Source organism: Chiloscyllium plagiosum, chromosome 50 (genome assembly GCF_004010195.1).
Source record: "Chiloscyllium plagiosum isolate BGI_BamShark_2017 chromosome 50, ASM401019v2, whole genome shotgun sequence".
NCBI classification, from domain to species: Eukaryota; Metazoa; Chordata; class Chondrichthyes; order Orectolobiformes; family Hemiscylliidae; genus Chiloscyllium; species Chiloscyllium plagiosum.
The window spans coordinates 1,231,909-1,255,582 of record NC_057759.1 but is presented as its reverse complement, the minus strand read 5'-3'; the positions used below and the strand labels follow the sequence as shown (position 1 = coordinate 1,255,582).

Genomic DNA, 23,674 nt, shown 5'->3' with positions numbered 1-23,674 from the left:
CACTTTTCAATTAGGCGTTTTGCAGTTTCATGCAAGGATTTATAACATTTCTCAGTCTTACGCGAATGCCTGTTAACCAGCAACTGTTAGCATGCTATATATATATATATGCGTCACTTTAACTTTATATCTGTCATGTCCTAATTTACACATTTTGCATTAACTCAATATCTGTCCACTGAGGCTTTGGTCCTCCATCTAATAGTCAATGTTATTTCAAGACCGGTTTTATTCTGTAACCATCAAACACTGATGTGAGCGATAAGACCATAAGACATAGGAGTGGAAGTAAGGCCATTCGGCCCATCGAGTCCACTCCGCCATTCAATCATGGCTGATGGGCATTTCAACTCCACTTACCAGCATTCTCCCCGTAGCCCTTAATTCCTTGTGACATCAAGAACCTATCAATCTCTGCCTTGAAGACATTTAGCGTCCTGGCCTCCACTGCACTCTGTGGCAATGAATTCCACAGGCCCACCACTCTCTGGCTGAAGAAATGTCTCCGCATTTCTGTTCTGAATTGACCCCCTCTAATTCTAACGCTGTGTCCACGGGTCCAAGTCTCCTCGCCTAATGGAAACAATTTCCTAGCGTCCACCCTTTCCAAGCCATGTATTATCTTGTAAGTTTCTATTAAGTCTCCCCTCAATCTTCGAAACTCCAATGAGTGCAATCCCAGGATCCTGAGCCATTCCTCGTATGTTAGACCAACCATTCCAGGAATCATCCGTGTGAATCTCCGCTGGACACGTTCCAGTGCCAGTATGTCCTTCCTGAGGTGTGGGGACCAAAACGTTACACTATTTGCCAGCCACTTAGAAATATTCCTCCAATTTGTGCCCCCAGGAGAAAGTGAGAAATGCAAATACTGGGGATCAGAGGCTTATGCCCAAAACGTCGAGATGAAGGGCTTATGCTTGAAACATCGATTATCTTGCTCCTCGGATGCTGCCTGACCTGCTGTGCTTTTCCAGCGCCACACTGTCGACTCCAATCTGTGTCCATCTGTTTCTGGGATGTATTTTTGTAAACTCTATTTCACAGTCTTAACATGTCAGTATGTTACTGGACTGTAACTCAAACCTTCTGAAGTGTACCTTGTTGCTTTACTCTGTTGGTGTCAATTTTGAAAGTACCAGGTACATCTTTGGACAGACTCAGGTAGGACTCACTACCTTCCACTCCCAAACCCTATGAATATCAGCTTCTGCAAACTGAAGTTGGGTTTGTATTTATAACTGCAGCATTTTGATAAAGGATAATACTTTGTACATTGTTACTGACAATATCTGCAATGTCACTGCGGATGTTACATTGTTTATGCCAGTTTCCAGCTAATGAATAGTTGTACTATATCCTAACGATTTATTGCAAGTGACTCAGTATTTTATTCTGTGACTGCCAGTTTATTGTTTCTAATCTTGTATTTACTCAGTTTGTCAATTACTGGTATGACAGAGAGCAAATATCTCAACATCTCAAAGTTTCTGATGAAATGGATGGTTAATTTTTTTTTCACTCCATTCCTGATACATCAGGGTAACGTATAACTGAATCGATCAGTATGTGATCTGTGAGCACACACATACCAGTAAGTTAAAGATAAAATGTATGGTGAATGATGCTGCAGATACAGTGTATATGCTGTAGTTATTAATTTATTTCAATCTTGTGTCACTTTAAATATCTCAAAGCAGAAGACCATAAGAAGCATGAGAATTCTGTGACATTTCTATCTGTCTGTGTGTACTCTGTCCTGAGAACAGATCACCAAGGCTTTAATTATGGTCTTCATCTCATTTTGATGTTTAGTGCCCATAACCAAAGACTCCCTTATGTATCAAAAAAAGATATATGGCTACATTAGCATAAATTAAGCTGATAACTCAACGCTAACTGCTTTCTGTGGAACAGAATAAGGGGACAATGTTCTGCATTGCTTTCTTAGACAGAAGGCTTCCTGTTCAAAACTGTGTCCCTTACTCGGGATTCTCTCATGAGCAGTGACATACTCTCAGCATCAACTCTGTCAACTCCCTTCAGATCTTTTATTTTTGCTCTAAAGGTGATACATTGTTCTTCAAAACTCCACTGAGAATATACCCAACCATTTTATACGTACAATAAGAGCCTATGTATCAATCTGTAGCTATTTGAATATGTGAGTACAGGTATCACCCTCTCCCAGTGAGATTCTGCTATGTGCATACTTGTGTGAAGTTTTCACCCTATACCTGTTGGTTTCTACTGTGTGAATATGACAGTTTCTAGTCTGTAAATGGGATAGCTTAATCAATCGTCTCTGTCAGTTTCTGCATTGTTAAAATGTGAATGTAGTTATCAATGTCAACCTGCCATCTTCTGCGAAGTGAACATGTGGGGGTCCATATTGAAATGTACCTGTTGCTTTCAGCGACAGGAATACATGAGTTTAGTTATCATTCTTTTCCTGTCAGTTTCTTCGATGTGAATGTATTGGTGTAGTTATCCATCTGTACTGATGAAGGGCTTTTAAAGAAAAAATCGATTCTCCAGCTCCTTGGATGCTTCCTGACCTGCTGCGCTTTTCCAGCACCACACTCCCGACTCTAATCTCCAGCATTTGCAGTCCTCATCTTTGACTATCCATTTGTACCTGTCAGTTTCTGATCTGTGAATATGGAAGTGTAGTTATTGATCTGTCCATCAGTTTCTGTAATTTGAATATGACTGTCTAGTTATCTATCTCTCCCTGTCAGTTTCTGTGATGTGAAGATGACAGTCCAATTATCTGTCTGCCCCTGTCAGATTCTGCTATGTGAATATGAGAATGTCATTACCAGTCTCTACCTGTCAGCTTTTGCTATGTCAATGTGATTTTAGTTATCAATCTGCCTCATTAGGTTCTAGGTGAATGTAAAAATATAGTTATCAATATATACCTGTGAGATTCTGCTCTGGGAATGTGGGTGTGTTATCAAAATGTACCTGTCAGTTTCTGCAATGTGAATGTTTGAGTGCAGATTTCAATCTGTACCTGACAGTTTCTGCAACCATCAGTCTATCCCTGACAGCTTCAACTATATGTATGGATGAGTGCATTTGTACCTGAAAGTATCTGTACCTGTCAGTTTGTGTTCTGTGAATAAGTGAGTGTACTTACACATTTGTCTCTGTTAAACATGACACTTGCAGAAACTGCAGGAGCTCTATTTACTTCAAATCTCTGTTGCTCAACATGAATAAGATTTTATCTATTGCCATCCATGTCAGGGCGGCATGGTAACACAGTGGTGCTAGGGTCACAGATTCAATTCCAGCCTTGGTTCATTATCTGTGTGCAGTTTGCACATTCCGCCCGTGTCTCCATGAGTTTCCTCTGAGTCTTCTAGTTTCTTTGCATGGTCCAAAGATGTGCAGGGTTGCTGGATTAGCCATTGTAAATTGTCCTGTAGTCTTCAAGGATGTGCAGTGTTAGTGGGTTAACTGTGGTAAATATGGAGTTATGGGGATAGGGTGGGGTCTACATCTGCGTGGGATCCGCTTTGGAGAGTTGTTGCAGGAGGATGGGCCAAATTACCTCTCTCTGCACTGGAGAAATTCTATATCTTGAAAATGAAAGTGAGACTCTTTCTACCATTGTCAGTCTCGATAATAGAAAGCAATTTGGTTAATTTCCACAACATTTATTCAATGGTATAGTTTTTGATTGGAAGTTATATTCTGCATCTGTATTTTGAATTTATTGTTCACATGTTTATAACCAGACCACTTTATAAGAGCTTTCTCACTCTGTGTCCAATAACCTCTGGGTATCTGTCTGAATGTGTACCTCTTCATGTACACATTGATTTCCCTTTGGACAGGTATGATGTTTTGGAAAGTGTAGGGGGGTGATGGCTGTTCATGCTACGTTCCCCTGAGAATCCAAGTTTCTGATACTGAGACTGGCTCTAATGCAACGAGGGGTATATCGGCTTCCAGAGATCAATTGTGTGAGGGGATTCTGTAGTCCGAGGTACAGACAGACGTTTCTGTGGCCAGCAGCGATAAAGCAGAATGGTGTGTTGGTTCCCTGGTGCCAGGATCAAGGATGTCTCAGAGAGGGTGCAGAATGTTCTCACAGGGGAAAAGGAGACAGCAAGAGGTCATTGTCCACATTGGAACCAACGACATAGGAAGGGAAAAGGTTGAGATTCTGAAGGGAAATTACAGAGAGTTAGGCAGAAATTTAGAAAGGAGGTTACTCCCAGTGCTACAAGCTAGTGAGGGCAGGAATAGGAGGATAGAGCAGATGAATGCATGGCTGAGGAGCTGGTGTATGGGGAAGGATTCACATTTTTGGATAATTGGAATCTCTTTTGGGGTAGAAGTGACCTGTACAAGAAGATCGGATTACACCTAAATTGGAAGGGGACTACTTTACTGGCAGGGAAATTTCCTAGAACTGCTCGGGAGGATTTAAATTAGTAAAATGGGCGGGGGGGGGGGAGAAAATGGGGGGTGGGAACCATGGAAGTAGTGAGGAAAGAGATAAGTCTGAGACTGGTACAGTTGAGAACAGAAGCGAGTCAAACACTTAGGGCAAGCAGGGACAAATTAGGACTAATAAATTAAACTGCATTTACTTCAAAGCAAGGGGCCTAACAGGGAAAGCAGATGAAATTAGAGCATGGTTAGGAACATGGGACTGGGATATCATAGCAATTATTGAAACATGGCTCAGGGATGGGCAGGACTGGCAGCTTAATGTTCCAGGATACAAATGCTACAGGAAGGATAGAAAGATCGGCAAGAGAGGAGGGGTAGTGGCATTTATGATAAGGGATAGCATTACAGTGGTGCTGAGGGAGGATATTCCTGAAAATACATCCAGGGAAGTTATTTGGGTGGAACTGAGAAATAAGAAAGGGATAATCACCTTATTGTGATTGTTGCTGTGGTTCTGTTCGCCGAGCTGGAAGTTTTTGTTGCAAACGTTTCGTCCCCTGGCTAGGCGACATCATCAGTGCTTGGGAGCCTCCTGCGAAGCACTTTTTTGATGTTTCCTCCAGTGTTTATAGTGGTGTTTATTGTGATTGTATTATAGACCCCCGAATAGTCAGAGGGAAATTGAGAAACAAACATGTAAGGAGATCTCAGCTATCTGTAAGAATAATAGGGTGGTTATGGTAGGGGATTTTAACTTTTCAAACATCGACTGGGACTGCCATAGTGTTAAGGGTTTAGATGGAGAGCAAGTTGTTGAGTGCTTACAAGACAATTTTCTGTTTCAGTATGTGAATGTACCTACTAGAGAAGGTGCAAAACTTGACCTACTCTTGGCAAATAAGGCAGGGCAGCTGACTGAGGTGTCAGTGGAGGAGCACTTTGGGCTAGCGACCATAATTCTATTCAATTTAAAATAGTGATGGAAAAGGATAGACGAGATCTAAAAGTTGAAGTTCTAAATTGGAGAAAGACCAATTTTGATGGTATTGGGTAAGAACTTTCGAAAGCTGATTGGAGGCAGATGTTCGCAGGTAAAGGGCCGGCTGGAAAATGGGAAGCCTTCAGAACTGAGATAACAAGAATCCAGAGAGAGTACATTTCTGTCAGGGTGAAAGGAAAGGCTGGTAGGCATAGGGAATGCTGGATGACGAAAGAAATTGAGTGTATGGTTAAGAAAAAGAAGGAACCATATGTCAGGTATAGACAGGATAGATTGAGTGAATCCTTAGAGTATAAAGGAAGTATGAGTATACTTAAGAGGGAAAGATTTAAAAGAGACCTAAGGGACACCTTTTTCACACAGAGGGTGGTACGGGTATGGAATGAGCTGCCAGAGGAAGTGGTGGAGGCTGGTACAATTGGAATATTTAAGAGGTGTTTGGATGGGTATATGATTAGGAAGGGTTTGGAGGGATATGGGCCGGGTGCTGGCAGGTGGGACTAGATTGGATTGGGATAGCTGGTCGGCATGAACTGGTTGGAGCAAAGGGTCTGTTTCCATGCTGTATATCTCTATGACTCTGAGATATAAGGGGCAGTTTTATTTTTAAACAAAGAGAGTGGTAGCAGTGAAACACACTGCCTGGGGTGGAGATGGAGGAAGTTACAATAAGAGTATAGAAAGGACTTTTAGGTAAGCAAATGAATATGTAAAAAATGGAGGGTCATGGACCAAGGCCAGGCAGGAGAGATTAATTGCATTTTGGCGGCATGTTCGACACAACATGGTGGGCTGGAGGACCCATTTCTGTCCTGTACTGTTCGATGTACAGATTTTAATGCAGTGTATATTTTGGATGAGAATTCATTCAAGTTGATTGAAACTGGGTAGGATGCATTTAGAATATAGTTTTAAAAATATAAACTTCCGTTTCCTCGGTGGTGTTTGACTCTTGTTTTGAACACATCTCTCTAGGAATGGAGCTCAATGTGATCCTGACTCCATCCACTCTGTGACTGTGGAAAGGATGTTCTTCACTCTGATAGCGGTAACATACCTGCTGTTTGTTCAAAGCAGCTGGTCCCACTTGGCTCTGTACCGAGGGAATATTACATTGTCTTTGTCCTTTGAGTACTTGCCTGGAGGAAGACAGAAGGGATACCTCCTGTAAATCAACATCAATTGTGATTGGCAACATCAATGTAACATTCAGTTCCTCATCATTCAGGTTTTTTTAAATTTAAAGCCAGCAATTTAAACAGAACCACGGGTCTGATTCCACTCCTGCCCTGAGCTGTTCCTTGTCCAATTTTTCTTAAAATTCTAAGCCCAAAGGAATGAGTTCCAGAAATGAAACAACACCCATACAGCTCCATAAATGGGGCCTACCTGATGCAAGTGGGTATTTGGATATGTGAGTTTAGTTATTGATCTATACCTGTCAGTTCCTGCTTGGTGAATGTGTGAGTGTAGTTATCAAACTGTAACATTCATTATATGGTCAATATATTTACATATTCATTCTGCAAAGTCTGGCAGGGTCCAATGGATAACTACTAATTCATAAAAATAATACAGCACAGAGGGAGCTATTCAGCCCATCTTGTCCATGCCAATCCAAAGACCCGCAGAGGCCCTTTCTCATCCCATCTTCTCGCCGTAGCCCATAGCCTTGCAGTTAATGGAACTTGAGGGGCAGTTCCAGGGATTTTTGTTTAAAAGAGTTTAGAGTCTCTGCCTACACCACCAAATCAGGCAATGAATTCCAGATACCCACGACTCTATGCATAAAAAACATTTTCCTCACATATCTTGTAATCCGACACCACTTCGTTTGAATCAATGATCCCTGGTGTTTGAACTCTCTGCCAAAGGAAACAGGTTCCTCCTGTGTACTCTAATCTCTCCCTCTGACTATTTTGTGAAAAATCACACACACCAGGTTATAATTTAACAGGCATATTTGGAAGCACGAGCTTTCGGAGTTCTGCTCCTTCATTCGTAGCTCACTATTTAGTATTCACTATTTAATATTCCTTAATCATGGCACCTCTGTTCCAAAGAATATAACCCCAACCTCTCCAATCTCTCCCGATAGCTACAATTCACCAGTACTGGCAACATTCCAGTAAATCTCCTCTGCACTCTCTCCACAGCAATGATGTCCTTCCTGTGATGTGGTGACCTGACTGCACACAATACTCCAGTTGTAATCTCACCAGTGCCTTATACGGTTTCATTGTTATATCCCTACTTTTGAATTCTATCCCTCTGCCCATGAAGGAGAGCATTCCACGTGCCTTCTTCACAACCCTTTATCGAGGTTCATAAAATCATGAGCAGCATGGATAAGTGGTGGAGGCTGGCACAATTACAATATTTAAAAGGCACCTGAATGGGTATGTGAATAGGTAGGGTTTAGAGGGATATGGGCCATCTGCTGGCAAATGGGACTAGATTAGTTTGGGATATCTGATCGGCATGGACCGAAGGGTCTGTTTCTGTGCTGTACATCTCTATGACTCGATGGTTGTGAATAATAACACTCATTGGAAATGGGGTGATGTGCACTGAGAAAAGAGAGAGAGAAACTGTTGATGAGCACAGTTTCCCTCTATCTCTGTATTTAGCAGCTACCTCACGGATGGTTGTTGAAATTATGTAACAGTATGATCTATTTATTTATCTACATTGTAGAAAATGTTCTTATTAAATTCAGATTTTAATCTTATTCCTGAGTGTCTATTTGGGATAAGGATTCAGTTTATCTATCTTCAAAACTGGTGTAAATGTCAATGGGCTACATACCTGCTGTTTGCTTGAGGCAGCTGGTCACACTTCCCTTTGAACCGAGGAAGTATCACAGTGTCTTAGTCCCTCAGGTATTTGTCTGGAGGAAGATAGAGAGACACCCCCTGTTAACCAACATGAGGAGAGTCTGGTAATATTGATCAATGTCACATTCATTGCATATTCGTTAGGATAAGCCAGCAACTTAAACAGAACCACGGATCGGATTCCATTGCTGCATGAGCTGCTTTTGCCTGGAGATTGTGTTTGTTTTTCATATGTTTCAATACCAATTGAGTGAGATGGAGAAACTGAGCAACAACTGCACACCTCCGTGAATGGGACTACTCACCACCGGAATGCTCACACAGTTCAATATGCAACTCCCAATACACTACCTGTTGGAGAGAGAAAAAAACGGCGCTATATCTTTTTTTCCCAAGACACACTTTAACAGGAGTACCACATTCCTACAGTCGGTCTGCGATTCCGATATTGACTGCACAATCTCAACAAACAGGGGGAAACTCTGAATTCTCTGAACTCACCCCGAATCAATCCCGATCTCGGAGCCCCCTGTGTCCCAGGCTCCCATCCCGATGTGCTGCTGGAAGGAGCCTGCTGTTCCCTAGCTTCCCTGGGCGCTGATCTCTCCATTGCGGTCTGTTTCAAACAAACCTCTGGCACTCACTGAGTAAATGCTCCTCAATGGCAGCGCTGGGAGAGGGCCTCACGCATGCGCTCCTCTACTCAGGAACTGTCAGCTTTGGGGAGAAAAAGTTCAGTCCCAGATACAGTTGGGGCTGGAGTGAGCTGGAGGCGGAGCTGGATGATCAAAGACATTGCCCTGCTCTGTCTGTCAATTCCTCTGAATTCTGAATTAACACAGAATTTATCACTGTGTGAAAAAAAACTCATCCATTTGAAATTGTGGTTACATTCGTCATCAAGTTACACAATCCGCTGGAACCTGACCGTGAGTGTTTTCTACGCTTGGGGTTGAGGCAACTCATTCTCAATTGGACAGAGTTAAAGAGAAATGGAAAGAAGAAGTTTCTATGTCATACTTTTCTTGAGTCAAGAGTTGAATCACGTCTTGAGTGTGGGATTAATATATTTCTGAGAACTTGATTGATAACTGTGGGCCCAGAGACCTATCAATAACTGCTTAGGTATCGTGCAGCTTCATATAGGGATTTATAGCATTTCTCAGTGTTATGCGAATGCCTGTTAACAAGCAACTGTGACAATGCTATATATGTGTCACTTTAACTTTGTATCTGTCTTGTCCTTATTTACACATTTGGCATTAACTCAACAACTGTTCATTCAGACTTTGTTCCTTTGTGTAATAGTCAATTAGTGTTACTTCAATACACTATTCTGTATCCATCAAGCACTGATCTAAGCAGTAAAACGTTACACTATTTGCCAGCCTCTTAGAAATATTCCTGCAATCTGTGCCCCGAGGAAAGGTGAGTTCTGCAGATGCTGAGGATCAGAGGGCTTATGCCTGAAATGTCGAGATGATGGGCTCTTATGCCCGATACATTGATTCTCCTGCTCCTCGGATGCTGCCTGACCTGCTGTGCTTTTCCAGCACCACACTCTCAACACCAATCTGCGCTGTCTGTTTCTGGGATGAAAAGCATTTTTGTAAATCCTATTTCACAATCTTTACATGTCAGTATGTTACTGGACTGTAACTCAAACCTTCTGAAGTGTAATTTGTTTTACTCTGTAGGTGTCATCCATTGACATAAGAATGTGTTTCATGTAGTACCTACAAGTTTGAATGTACCAGATACCACTTTGGACAGACTCAGGTAAGACTCACTATGCTCCACTCCCATACCCTATGAATATCAACTTCTGCACACAGAGAGTCACCCAAGGCTGGAATCGAACCTGGGACCCTGTTGCTGTGAGGCAGCAGTGCTAACCACTGAGCCACTGTGCTGCCCCAATAGCAGGGGTGGGATCTCCAGTAAGAATATGCTCAACCATTTTATACTTACAATGAGAGCCTATATATCAATCTGCAACTTGCAGATTCTGACACGTGAATATGTGAGTACAGTTGTCACACTCTCCCTGTCAGTTTCTGCAATGTGCATTCTTGAGTGAAGTTATCTGCCTGTACCTGTGGATTTCCACTCACTGAATATACGAGTAGAGGTATTACTCTCTCCCAATAAGATTCTCGTATATGCATACTTGAGTGAAGTTATCACCCCATACCTGTTGGTTTCTGCTATGTGAATATGACAGTTTTTGCTCTGTGAATGTGATTGTTTAATTATCAATCTGTCCATGTCAGTTTCTGCATTGTTAAAATTTGAACATTGTTATCAATATCTACCTGCCATCTTCTGCCAAGTAAACATGTGGGGGTCTGTATTGAAATGCACCTTTTGCTTTCTGCGGCATGAATGCATGAGTGTGGTTGTCAATCGTTCCCGGTCAGTTTCTGCTATGTCAATGTATGGTTTAGTTATCCATCTGTACTGATGAAGGGCTTTTAGCCCAAACCTCAATTCTTCTGCTCCTTGGATGCTTCCTGACCTGCTGTGCTTTTCCAGCACCACACTCCTGACTCTAATCTCCAGCATCTGCGGTCCTCACTTTCACCTATCCATCTGTACCCGTCAGTTTCTGATCTGTGAATATGGAAGTGTAGTTATTGATCTGTCCATCAGTTTCTCCAACTTGAATATGACTGTCTAGTTATCTATCTCTCTCTGTCAGTTTCTACGATGTGAAGATGACGGTCCAATAATCTATCTACCCATGTCAGATTCTGCTACGTGAATATGAGTGTCATTATCAGTCTCTACCTGTCAGCTTTTGCTATGTCAATGTGATGTTAGTTATCAATCTGCCTCATTCGGTTCTAGGTGAATGTAAAAATGTAGTTATCAATATATACCTGTCAGATTTTTCTTTGGGAATGTGTGAGTATATTATCAAAATGTACCAGTCTGTTTCTGCAATGTGAATGTGTTTGTGCAATCATCAGTCTATCCCTGACAGCTTCAACCATATGAATGGATGAGTGCATCTGTACCTGAAAGTATCTGGACCTGTCAGTTTGTATTCTGTGAATAAGTGAGTGTACTGACACACTTGTCTCTATTTAACATGACACTTGCCAAAACTGCAGGAGTTCTATTTACTTCAAATCTCTGTTGCTCAACATGAATAAGATTTCATCGATTGCCATCCATCTCAGGATGGCATGTTGGCACAGTGGCACCAGGGAAACAGATTTAATTCCAACCATGCTTCATTATCTCTGTGCAGTTTGCACGTTCTGCCCGTGTCTCCATGGGTTTCCTCTGGGTGCTCTTGTTTTTCTGCATGGTCCAAACATGTACAGGTTTGCTGGATTAGCCGTGGTAAATTGTCCCGTAGTCTTCAAGGATGTGCAGTGTCAGTGAGTTAACTATGGTAAACGTGGAGTTATGGGGATTGGGTGGGGTCTACATTGGGTGGGATCCGCTTTGGAGAGTTGTTGTAGAGGGATGGGCCAAATGACCTATATCTGCACTGGAGAAATTATGTAAATGAAAGTGAGACTTTTTAGTACCATTGTCAGTCTCTGACAGTCTAGAGCAGTTTAGACAATTTCCACAACTTTTATTCTATGGTATGGTTTATGATTGTAAGTTATATTCTGAATGTGCATTTTGAATTTATTGTTCACATGTTTATAACAAGAACACTTTATAAGAGCTTTTTCATCTGTGTCCAATAACCTCTGGGAATCTGTCTGAATGTGTACCTTTTCATGTCAATATTTGATTTTCCTTTGGACCACTTGAAAACGAACAAAGTATTTATTCAGTCATTTTGTAAGAGATGTGTTCTGTTTTCACTTTGTGGAAATGAATTAAATTGCAATATCTGTTTCAATCTGACACTTGGTCTGCTATCTAATTACTCCAGTTTGGACAAACAGAATTGATACATGAATTACATACAGTCAGAGTCAGACGGCAAGTTTAAACCATGGTGAGATAACTGGAGGAATAATTAACCTAAATGTTTATTTACTTCTTTCCCCATTTAACTGGAATATATTGTGAACATGCAATAGGGTGTTCAGTATTTCTGAATAAACAAGTGGAGTTTACTTTTTGACCAATGTGACGCATTGCATTTAAATTCAATTGGAAGTTCATTTGTACACTGGGATTGACATATTTCACTCTTACTCTGTCCTATTTAACTTCATTAATGAAATGCTTGCTCTCCCAACCATGTGATCCTTGTGGGCATGATTTTTCTATTTTTGCCGGTGGACCAACTAACCTGACAGGATTTATGTGCTTCTGGATCAGTGGTGCTGGAAGAGCACAGCAGTTCAGGCAGCAACCAAAGTGCAGCGAAATCGACATTTCAGGCAAAAGCCCTTCATCAGGAATGGCTTTGCAAGTTATTCTATACCCAATGTGCATTGGTACTATATCATTCTTTGTTGAGTCCAGAAATCAGTTTCCTTCACACCCTTCATTACATGAATAAGGACAATAACTGGCACAGTCAGTAACTGTTTGCTCTGCCCTTCCATTCACTTGTACGGCTTGTGTACTTGGGAATTACTATCTACCTGTCAGTCTGTGCTATTCAATGGGACTGGTCCTTCAAAACTCTGCTCAGATGTGACAGGCCGCCACAGAGTAGAGCCACGTTGTCTCGTAAAGAACTTAGAAACTAAAATTTAATGTTGACTACTCAGACTGTTCTCCATTGTGTGTTTACACAGGTTTTATATATAAAAAAAGAGTTTTGAAAGGAACAGTTATGACACAGGGAGGATGCCCATACTCACTTGACCCTACTTCAGTCTTCCTGCATTGTGTTACTGAACAGTTTAAATGTTTGCTGTAAAGTGGACAGCCAGTTAGTAGAGTGGGACAGGAGAGAGTTCTCAGTTCATGTTTCCTGAAGTGAATGGGAAAGATCTTATTTTCTGTAATTGTTTGTATCTGTAGGATTCACAAACAAGTAAAACTGTAACACATTGCCACAGAAACAAGTCTGTGCTGATCGTAAAAGTCAAGGTGGGAAAAGCAATGGACTTTTGCAATTCTCATAGTGCGGAATCTAACTGGGAGTAGTGATATCTACCAGCCTGGTGTACCTGTCTCCCAACCTGGTATATCTGTCTCCCAGCCGGTGTACCTCTCTCCCAGCCCGGTGTACCTCTCTCCCAGCCCGGTGTACCTCTCTCCCAGCCTGGTGTACCTCTCTCCCAGCCCGGTGTACCTCTCTCCCAGCCCGGTGTACCTCTCTCCCAGCCCGGTGTACCGTCTCCCAGCCCGCTGTACCTGTCTCCCAGCCAGAGTGTCATACAGTTGTACAGCACAGAAACAGGTCCTTTGGTCAAAGTTGTTAGTGCTGACCAAAGATCCTAATCTGACCAAGTCCCATTTGCCAGCATTTGGTCTGTCTCCCTCTAAACTCTTCCTATTCATGTACTGATCCAGGTGCCTACATAAGGTTGTAATTGTACCCACCACCTCCACTTCCTCTGGTAGCTCATTCCCTACAAGCACTAACCTCTGCAATGATAAAGTAACCCCACAAGTGCTTTTTAAATCTTTTCCCTCTCACCTTAAACCTATGCCCACTATTTTTGGTCTCCCCAACATTAGAAAAAAGACCTTGCGTATTCACTCTCTCAATGTCACTCATGATTTTATTAACCTCAATAAGGTCATACCTCAGCCTCAGACAGTCCAGGGGGAAAAAAACAACAGCCTATTTGGCCTTTTCCCATAACTCAAATCCTCTTGTCCTGGCAACGAAATATACTGATGGGAAAAGTGCCTGGGAGGAGAGATCCATGGCACACTCTGATTTTACAATAAAAAAAGTATCTTTTGTACACTTTCTGTGAACAATCACATACAATGTGATTAATATGTTCCTCCCTCTTACTTTGTATACCCTGTCCTTGGAGACACCTAATCAATGAAATTAGTTGCAGACAGGATACAAAGTGTGATTGTGATGGGTTGTATTTGTGATTGGAAGCCTGTGACCAGCGGTGTCCCACAGGGATCAGTGCTGGGACACTTGCTGTTATGTACATTAACGACTTGGATGTGAATGTAGAAGGTACAATTACTATGTTTCTGGATGAGATTTTAGTGTGGAAGTGCAAAATGTGTTGGTGCAGGCTTGGAGGACAAAGGGCATGTGACTGTGCTGTACTGTTCTTTCTTCTTCGACATGAAAATTGGCAGCACTGCTGACAGTGAGGGGGATGGTCTCAGACTACAGTATGAGTACCACGGCAGAACAATGGCTCTGATATTTGTGATAAGTGTGAGATAATGCATTTTAGGAGGTCTAACAAGGGAAAGAATTACAAAGTGAAGGGTAAGTCCCGAGGGAGTACTGAGGAACAAAGGGACCTTGGTATACAAGTCTATAGATCCCAGAAGGAAACAGCACAGGCAGACAGGCTGCTGAAGAAGGCATACACAATGCTGGTCTTTATTACCTGAGCTATACAATTGAAAAGCAAGGCACTCTTACGGCAACTTTATAGAACATTGATTAGGCCACAGATGGAATACTGTGTGCAGGTCAGGCTGCCACCCTATCAGAAGGATGTGATTATACTGGAGAAGGTGCAGTGGGTTGGAAAGTCTCCGTTATGAGGCAAGACTGGATAGGCTGAGTTTTGTTTCCTTGGAGCAGAGGAGGCTGAGGGAGGATCTGACTGAAGAATACCAGATTACCAGAAATGTAGGCAGAGTAGGTTGAGAGAATCTTTCTCTCCGTGGCCGATGTGTCTAAGTCCAGAGGGCACAAGTTGAAGTTGAGGAGAAAACAGCTTAGAGGAAATGTGAAAAAAATATTTTGACCCAGAGGATGGGTAAAATTTGGAACGTTCTGCCTGAGAGGGTGGTTGGGTATTTGTACAGCATTTAAGCAGCATCTGGACGTGCCTTTAAAAATCCAGGGTAGAGTCAGCTGTGGGCCAAGTGCAGGTAAATGGGACGAATACAGTTTGGTGCTTGTTGAACATCATGGACATGGTGGGCCAAAGGGTCTGTTTCTATGCTGTACAACTCTATATCTCTATAACGTCCTTGTAAATCTTTACTGTACCACCTCAAATTTAACAACATCCTTCCTGTAGCAGGTTGGTGAAAATTGTACACAATCTCCCAAAACTTGGATTCACCAATGTCCAGCACAGCCACCAGATGACCTCCCAACTCCTACACTCAGTATTCTGAACAATAAAGGCAAGCATGTCAAATGTCTTTTTCACCATCCTGCCGATGTGCAACTACTTTCATGGACTTGGAGGTGCCAGTGTTGAACTCGGGTGGACAAAGTGAAAAATGACACAACACCAGGTCTTCGTCCAACAGGTTTATTTGGAAACACTAGCTTTTGAAGCACTGTACCTTCATCAGGTGGTTGAAGAAGGAATAATGTTTTGAAAGCTAGTGCTTCCAAATAAACCTGTTGAAGTATATTCAAGGAAATCTTCACCGGCACACTGAGGTTTCTTCGTTCAGCAACACTCCCCAGTGCCCTACCATTAAGCGTGGAATTCGTGTCTTGGTTTGCCTTCTCAAAATGTATGTAAACTAAACTACAATTGCCACTCCTCAGCCCACTGACCCACCTGACAAGAGGTATAGTTAGTAAGTGTGCACATGACACCAAAATAGGAGGTGTAATGGACAGCGAAGAAGATTACCTCAAATTACAACAGGATCTTGATCAGATGGGCCAGTGGGCTGAAAAGTGGCAGATGGAGTTTAATTTAGATAAACGTGAGTTACTGCATTTTAGGAAAGCAAATCTTAGCAAGACTTATACACTTAATGATAAGATCCTAGGGAGTGTTGCTGAACAAAGAGACCTTGGAGTGCAGGTTCATAACTCCTTGAAAGTGGAGTTGCAGGTGGATAGGATAGTGAAGGCGGCGTTTGGTATGCTTTCCTTTATTGGTCAGTGAATTGATTATAGGAGTTGAGAAATCATGTTGCAGCTGTACAGGACATTGGTTAGGCCACTGTTGGAATATTGCATGCAATTCTGGTCTCCTACCTATAGGAAAGATATTGTGAAACTTGAAGGGGTTCAGAAAAGAAATATAAGGATGTTGCCAGGGTTGGAGTATTTGAGGTATCGGGAGAGGTTGAATACGCTTAAGGCTGTTTTCAGAGGGGGAACCTAATAGAGGTTTATAAAATCATGAGAGCTATGGATAGGATAAATGAACAACATTTATTCCCTGGGGTATGGGAGTCCAGAGCAAGAGGACATAGGCTTAAGGTTAGAGGGGAAGATTTAAAAGGGATCTGGAGGGCAATTTTTTCTATGTGACGTAGTGTGTGTATAGAATGAGCTGCCAGAGAAATTGGTGGAGACTGGTACAATTACACCATTTAAAAGGATACAAGAACAGGAAGGGTGTAGAGGGATATGGACCATTTGCTGGCAAATGAGACTGGATTACTTCAGGATATCTGGTTGGCATGGATGAGTCCAGCCGAAGTGTCTGTTTCAGTGCTGTATAAACCTATCACTATATGACTGTGAATAATAACATTTATTGGAAATGGGGAGATGTGCATGGAGAATAGAGAGAGATAAAAAATTGTAATTCCTTGGTGGTATTTGACTCTTTCTTTGAAACGTTCCTTCTGGAAATTGAGCTCAATGTGAGTCTAATTCAAACTGCTCTGTGACTGTGGAAAGGACGTTCTTTAGTCTGACAACGGAAACATACCTGCTGTTTGTTAGAAGGAACTGATCACACTTTGCTTCGCCCCGAGGGAATGTGTCTTGGTCCTTCAAGTATTTGTCTGGAGGAAGACAGAAGAGACATCTCCTGTAAATCAACATTAAGTTTGACAGTATCAAACCTTTGAATGTAACATTCATTTAATAATCATTAGGCTGTTTTTCTTTCAAACCGGCAAGTCCAACAGAACTACAGGTCTGATTCTATTCTTGGCCTGAGCTGCTCTTTGTCTGGTGATTGTAATAAAAATATCTATACCAATTCACTGAGAACCAGATACTAACCAACACCTCAACAGCTCCACAATAGGGCTACCCAATACAAGTGCGTTTCTGGATCTGAGAGTTTCCTTATCAATCCATACCTGTCAGTTCCTGCGAGGTGAATGTGGGAGTACAGCTGTCAAACTGTCCCTGTTAATATAAGCTGTGCAAATGTGTGAGTGAATGTTTTATCAATCTGTCCCTGTTGCACTCTGGTAAAATATTTACAGTTTGGCATTGCAGAGACTGACAGAGACAGATTAATAAATACACTCACACATTCACATAGCATAAACTGACAGGTATAGATTGAGAACTAAACTCATATATCCACACAGAATAAATTTGCAGGGACTGTTGTTAAATACATTTTATATAAATAAGATCAGTCCCTGTGTGTTTCACTGATGGGGATGTGAGAGTTTAGTCATCAATATGTACCTGTCAGTTTTTGCCCTGTGAATGTGAGTTTACATACCAATCTGTCCTGAACAGTTTCTATTGTGTATCTGAGAGTGTAGTTATCAACCTGAACCTGTCAGTTTCAGCTATGAGAACGCGAGTGTCATTATCAGTATCTACCCGTCAGTTTCTGCTGTATGAATATTAAATGCAATCATCAAATTGTACCCATCAGTTTCTTCTATGTGAATGTAGATATTGATCTCTATTTGTCTGCTTTAGCTATACCAATGTGTGAATGCAATTATCAAACAGTACCTGTCAGGTTTTGCTATTTGACACCAGAGTGTCATTGTCAATCTGTTTCTACTACATCAATTTGAGAGAGTCAATACCAATCTGTCCCTGTCAGTTTATTTCCTGTCAATATGTGAATACAGTTATTGATCAGTACCCATCAGATTCTGCTGTGAATATGGGTGTATTAATCAAAGTGTAGTGGTCAATTTCAGCGATGTGAATGTGGGAGTACAGTTATCATTCGCTACCTGTCAATTTCTTCTTTGTCAAAGTGAGTGTAACTCAATCTGTACCTTTCAGACTCTGCTGTGTGAATACAAAAATATAGTTATCAATCTGTAGCTGTCAGTTTCTGCTTGGTGAATATGTATACATAATTGTCAATCTATCCCTGCTATGTGAATGTGTGAGCTGAGTTTTCATCTGTTGCTATCAGCTCCTGCTTTGTGAATGTGAGAGTTTAGTTATCAATATTACCCTGTCAGGCTCTGTAATTCCAGTGTTTTGAGTGGATTTATTCATCTTTTCCTATCAGTTTGTGTGACTGTAGTTATCAGCCTGTATCCCTCAGATTCTGCTATATGAACATAAGACTGCAGTTATTCATTTAATTTGATCATTGTTATCACATGTCCTGAGATAAATTGAAAAGTATTGTTTTGTGCACCTTACAGGGAGATCATCTCATTCAAAGTTCATCAAGGTAATTAGAACAGAATCCGGAATACAGTGTTAAAGCTGCAGAGAATGTGCAGACAGAGATTAGCATCAAAATTTAGAGGTCCGTTCAAAAGTCGAATAATAGCGGAGAAGCTGTTCTTGAATCTGTTCGATGGTGTATTCAAACTTCTGTATTTTCCACCTGACAGAACTGGGTGGAGGAGCGTATAACAGGGGTCGGATGGGTTTTTCATGTTGTTCGTTGCTTTCCCGAGACAGGGGGAAGTGGAAATTGAGCCTTTGGATGGAAGGCTGCTTTCAGTGATGGGCTTGGCTGAATCACAACTCTTTGTAGTTTCTTGTGGTCTTGGGCAGAACAGAAGCCATACTACGCTGTGACACCTCCAAATAGGATGCTTTCTGTGATGCATCTATAACATTCAGATTCATGGCAAAAGTAAACATTGAACCAACATTAATCCCTCGCTTACAAAGTGTTAGTGAATATTGATCAAGATTATCCAACACTCAGACCAAACAAATACAACTCATGCTGTAAGGAGAATGAGATTTACACACTCCACCAGATGCTGTTGCATACAAAACCAAACTGGCACTATAGTTATTCAATGGCAGAATAGAGTCTTTATGGACATGCTGAATTCCCTTAGCCATCTGAGGAAGTCTGCTTGGTGAATATCATAGAGTCATTGTCATAGAGATGTACAGCACGGAAACAGACCCTTCAGTCCAACTTGTCGATGCCAACTAGATATCGCAACCCAATCCAGTCCCACCTGCCAGCATCCGGCCCATATCTCGCCAAATACTTCCTATTCATATACCCATCTCAATGCCTTTTAAATGCTGCAATTGTACCAGCCTCCACCACTTCCTCCTGACAGGCCATTCCATACAAGTACCACACTCTGCATGAAAACATGCCCCTTAGGTCTCTTTTATATCTTTCCCCTCTCACCCTAAACCTATGCCCTCTAGTTCTGGACTCCCTCACCCCAGGGAAAAGACTTTGTCTATTTATCCTATTCCTGCCCCTCATGATTTTATAAACCTCTATAATGTCACCCTTCGGCCTCCGATGCTCCTGGGAAAACAGCCCTAGCTTATTCAACCTCTACCGATAGCTCAAATCCTCCAAACCTGGCAACATCCTTGTAAATCTTTTCTGAACCCTTTCAAGATTCACAATATCATTCCTAAAGGAAGGAGACCAAAATTGCATGCAATATTCCAACTAAAACAGAAACTAAAACAAATTGCTGGAAAAGCTCGGCAGGTTTGACAGAGTCTGAGGACAGAAATCAGAGTTAAAATTTCCAGTCCAGTAAACCTTCCTGTGAAGAGATGGTAGCCAGAAAAATATTAGATTTTCTGCAGAAGATAGGGTGTGTTGAAGGGTAAGGGAGTAAATGGTGGATGGATATAGAATCCAAAGAGAGGGAAGAACATTTGGACAGACAAACTAGTGGATCACAGTCAGACGAGGATGGTAATAGCTATTAATAGAGATTGTTAGCGAGTTTTGGTGTACAATAGAAGACCCTGTGATAACACTGTGTGGTGAGTGAGGTTTTGGGTAATGATATGGGAGAGCTCTAGTTCTAAAGTTGTAGAATTCAATATTGAGTCCAAAAGGCTGTGAGTTCTCAAGCAGAAAATGAGGTGCTGTTCTTCCAGATTGCAATGAACTTTGCTGGAGCATTGCAGCAAGCCTGAGACACAGATGTTGGCCAGGGTACAGGGTGGTGTGTTGAAGTGGCACGCTACTAGAAGCTCAGGGACATTTTTTCTGGACAAAATGTAAGTGTTCTGCACAGTGGACACCCAAATCTACTCTCAAGTTTCCCCAGCATAGAGAAGACCAAATGGTAGCTAGGAAAATGCACACAATCAGTTCTGAGGAGGGGTCACTAGACCTCAAATGTTAAGTCTGATTTCCCGCCACCAAAGCTGCCAAACCTGTGGATTTTCCAGCAATTTTTGTTATTAATTTCTACCTGTCAGTTTCTGTGCTGTAAACATGAGTGTCATTATCAAACTGTACATGTCAATTTATGCAATTTGAAACAGAGAGTGTTAATAATCTGTTCCAATAAGTTTTGGTGATGAGAATGTAGTTATCAGTCTTCCTCTGAAATGTCCTGCCATGTGCACATGTGTACGATTGACCAATCTGTCCCTGTTATATTCTGCTCTGGGTATCTCAGGATGGAGTTATGAATCTGTATCTGTCAGCATCTTATTTATAAATGTGCAAATGCATTAACCAGACTGTAGCTGCCAGTGTTTGCTCAGTGAATGTGTTAGTTTAGTTGCCTGTGTGTGTGTGTGCGCGTGTATATTTATGTATCATTCTCTCCCTTTCAGTTTCTGCAGAATGAATATGAGAGAGCAGCTATCAATTACACCTGTCAGTTTCTGTTATGCCCGTAGGAGTGTTTTGGAATTGATCTACACTTGACAGTTTCTGCTGTGTGACTGAGAGAGTCAAGTACTCAATCAGTACCAACTACTTTCAACTCTTTTATGTATGAAAGTTGCTTAAATCTCTGGCAGCCAATAATATTCTGAGAGTCCAATCATCACCAGGAACCTATGGTTGATTTTCAGGAAAACCCATCTAGTTCACTAATGTCCTGTAAGGAAACTGCCATCCTTGTGTCTCCAGACCCGCAGTAATGTGGTTGACTCATAACTACCCCCTGAGCAGTTAGGGATGGGCAATAAATACTGGCCTAACCAGTGATGCCCTCATCCCATGAATGAATTTAGGAAAAATAATTCTCTGTGACTGAGATTCATTCTGTGATAGTAGTTTTTAAAGGTGTTGTGATTGGGCCTTAAACTCTTCTGCATTTTGTGATTTATGACAGAGTCACAGAATTGATACAGCTAGTCAGCCCATTGTGTCTGCACTGGGCTGTTGTTCATCTGTTCTCCATACTAATTTCAACTCACTGTTGGGCGTCTGAACTTCATCCACTCACTGCCAGTATCTCAAGGTAAATGCTAACGTGAGATTAGTTCTGCAGTATTCTGCCATTGAATAACTATAGTGCCAGTTTGGTTTTGTATGCAACAGCATCTGGTGGAAATCTCTTTCTCCTTACAGCATGAGTTGTATTTGTTTGGTCTGAGTGTTGGATAAACTTGATCAATATTCACTAACACTTGGTAAGCGAGGGATTAATGTTGGTTCAATGTTTACTTTTGCCATGAATCTGAATGTTATTGTTTTCAGACTTTTTTTTTAAAACATTGTGTGTATGTAGGAGTCTTTATCAGTTGCTGCTGGACACTGTAAAATGTAATATCTAACACTAACTGAAGCGATCAATGGTTTGGTGAGTCAATTTATAACTGTGCATATTTGGAAATACCTGGGCCTAAATTTCATTCTTTTTTCTCTTTCTCCATTAACTGTCTGAGAGAGTGAGTTTTCTGTTGTGCTGCCAATCTGAATCACTTTGAAGGAGCGGTACTGGCCTATACCACACTGACAGTTTCTGTCTGTCTATCTCCTCATGTTTCCAGTTCTGCATGTCATGATCTGATACACTGAGGAAGGTTTAATTCCTTATAAATCAGTGTTTCATTCATTAAAATGTATAGAAATGTTTCTGCATTACTCAGGCCCTCAACCAGAATGTGAGTGTAGATAAAGTGTCTTTGTATCAGCACCAGGCCAAGAGTGAGAACTGAATTCAATAGATCAACCTCTGATACTTGATACCAATGTGGTCCTTAATCTTGGTTATTGTATTTCACAGTGGTTCAGTGTCGTCTAAGTTGAAACATGTCACTTTTAGTAACTGCAAGCACAATTAATTGTTTAAACTTCTGCTACTTGACATGAATGAGGTTGTATCCATTGCCACTGGAATCAGCTCCCATCAGCGAAAGTGGATGTGTTTCTATATATGCTAATCTTTGGCCTCCTACATGTAGTTAAATAATGTCCACAGCCTACATTCTTTAGTTCTAGAGCCCGTAAAGTCCATGGACAGGTGAACATGCAACACATTACAGCAGAAAAGCAAGGGGAGAAAAGCAAGAGAATTTTTTAAGTCCTATAGTGCAGAGTCTAACCAGGAACAATGGAGATATCAAGGTCTGGTTTTCAGGATGCTATCAATTTTTGCATTGTGACATACTTTAACCAATGAATTAATGGTGTATTAACAGAATCAATTTGCAACTAAGTGAACACTTCAACTGCATCGCAGCTGACTGAAGACAATGCTCCTTGTGCAGAAAAGAGAATTGGCCAATTCTATTTTATTTACCAATCTGGGCAGGATCTGGTGCAAACCATTAGCAGTATTCTTGTGTTGCTCTCTGGTGGGGGGAGGGGGGGGAGGAAACAAAAGTTCTTTTATTTTCAATTGGTAGTGAAGAATATTTAAACAGTCAAATTCAACTTATTGAACAATCAACTCTTGTTGGTTAAAAGAAAGGAGCAGCTTGACAAACCTATCAACTTTAGCTTTCTCTTTCTTTCTGCACTGCTTTAAATAGTAATGATCTGATTCCATTGAGTCCTTGACCAAACTATATCCGGATTCTTTGATTTTATTTTGTAGTTTAATGAAGAGATAGTCAAGATGAATGCAGGGTTCTTCATAGATTTTTTGAAACAAATTTTGAAAGACACACAGAATAATAAGAAAAACTTTCTTCCTGGACTGAAAAAAAACTCCGACAAAATGGTGAAATGGAGGATGGCGTTGTGACACAGATGGGGATGACAACTTCTCTGCTGCCATGAATAAATCTATGGAAATGGAATACTCATTGAGTTAACAATTCTAATCCCTTTCAATCAACTGTATTGTTATAGACAGTTTTTGATCAGTGCAGACTTAATAATTTGAACAGACATATTCTGTGCTGTCAATCTCTTTGACTTGAGATCTGAGAGTAGAAATCAGTTTGATGAAATATTTTCTGCTAGTTGCGGTGTATATGGATCTTCATCACTGTTAGATGTTGTAATGTGTATTTCAGGATGGTGTACCAATTTGCAACTATTGTAAATCA

At 41.3% G+C, this 23,674-nt stretch overlaps 1 long non-coding RNA gene across 1 annotated transcript in view; it reads left to right on the top strand.

The window, feature by feature from the left end:
* Positions 1 to 23,279, top strand: part of LOC122544646 — a 54,030-nt gene extending 30,751 nt beyond the window's left edge. The window contains exons 5-6 of the long non-coding RNA XR_006310396.1: positions 9,948 to 10,029; positions 23,218 to 23,279. This is a non-coding gene — a long non-coding RNA (uncharacterized LOC122544646). The remainder of the gene's footprint in view (positions 1 to 9,947; positions 10,030 to 23,217) is intronic.
* The last annotated feature ends 395 nt before the right edge of the window (positions 23,280 to 23,674 follow it).